Source organism: Olea europaea, chromosome 8 (genome assembly GCF_002742605.1).
Source record: "Olea europaea var. sylvestris chromosome 8, O_europaea_v1, whole genome shotgun sequence".
In the NCBI taxonomy this organism is placed as follows: Eukaryota; Viridiplantae; Streptophyta; class Magnoliopsida; order Lamiales; family Oleaceae; genus Olea; species Olea europaea.
Genome location: NC_036244.1, coordinates 13,789,628 through 13,790,880, shown reverse-complemented (window position 1 = coordinate 13,790,880; position 1,253 = coordinate 13,789,628). Strand labels below are relative to the sequence as shown.

At 24.3% G+C, this 1,253-nt stretch overlaps 1 protein-coding gene across 1 annotated transcript in view; it reads left to right on the top strand.

The window, feature by feature from the left end:
* Positions 1-1,144: 1,144 nt before the first annotated feature.
* The window catches only part of LOC111398877 (ADP-ribosylation factor 2), a 3,616-nt gene continuing 3,507 nt past the window's right edge, over positions 1,145-1,253 (top strand). Inside the window, exon 1 of the mRNA XM_023026022.1 lies at positions 1,145-1,238. The gene's annotated coding sequence lies outside the window, so the exon portion shown is untranslated. The remainder of the gene's footprint in view (positions 1,239-1,253) is intronic.

The window sequence follows — 1,253 nt, the reverse complement described above, 5'->3', positions numbered from 1 at the left end:
TTTTAATCTCATAAATTTTTAAGTAATTCTTCAAAGTCTAATAATGTTTGAGAATTTATAATATCAATATCTGTTATCATATCTATGTCTGTTCCAAAAGGTATTTCATATTTTGAGATACTTTTCTTTCTTTTTTCCAATTTATCTATTATATCTTGTATATCTTTTATGATTATTGACCTTACAATTCCTTTAGCGAAATTTTCTAATAAGTTTTCTTTAAAACATTTTAATATTTCTTGTGATGCATATAATTGTTCTTGATATCCTATCTTATCAATTTCTTTTTCAAATTTAATTTCTTTTTTATTTTTAACAACCTTTTTTATATTATATGGTCCTCTCTTATATTTGGGCTTTTCCATTTTATAATTATTCATTAATAATTTTTACAAATTTATTTGTTAGATTTTTTAAGGACTAAAAAAGAAACTTTTTATTATATAAATGGTTGGTTGTTAAATTTTTCCAAGGATATTTTGGGTAGTTTCAAATTTCTAAAAAAATCAAAGGTTATTTTGGAAAAGGTTATATACTATTTGGGCCATTTTCATGTATATCCCTTACATAAAAGAGAGATATGAGAATGGAGAACCCGTGAAGTGAGGGTTACCGTTTGGTAAGGGATTAAAATTTATATTTTAATTTAAATTAAAATCAATAATTAATTTTAATTACATATGAGATTCATTATTTTTTTAATTATATATTTTATCAATTTCTTTTATAAAAATATTGTAAAATCTGATTTTAATCACTAAGAAATAGAAAGGGGGGTTTCTTCTCTAGTTCAAAAGGGAAAATTTCTCTATTGGTCACTGAACTTTGATTTGATTCACTTTTATCTCCCTATTTACACTCTTGTTTCAATTCTACTATTCTGTCTTTAATTGTGAACAAAACTAAATGAAAGGAGAATCTAGACTGCACAAACGATTTTTCCTTACTGGAAAATCATAGAATTAATTCATCCAGGTTAGGGTTAACCATTAATTTTGATTATGACTAAAAATGAAATAGTTAAATTGAGAAAAATATAAGTTGAATTATATAATAAAAATGAAGTCAAGGGACCAAAATGAACTAAAATGAATAACCAAGGATCTAATTCCACTATATAAATATCCACTAGTTGATAAATTTTCATCCTTCAAAAATAATAATAAATCTCTGGGGTTCTTCTCCGGCAGCTCCATATTTCTCTCTCTAATAACTTCGCGTCAGAACTAATTTTTCAGGTATACTTGATATTT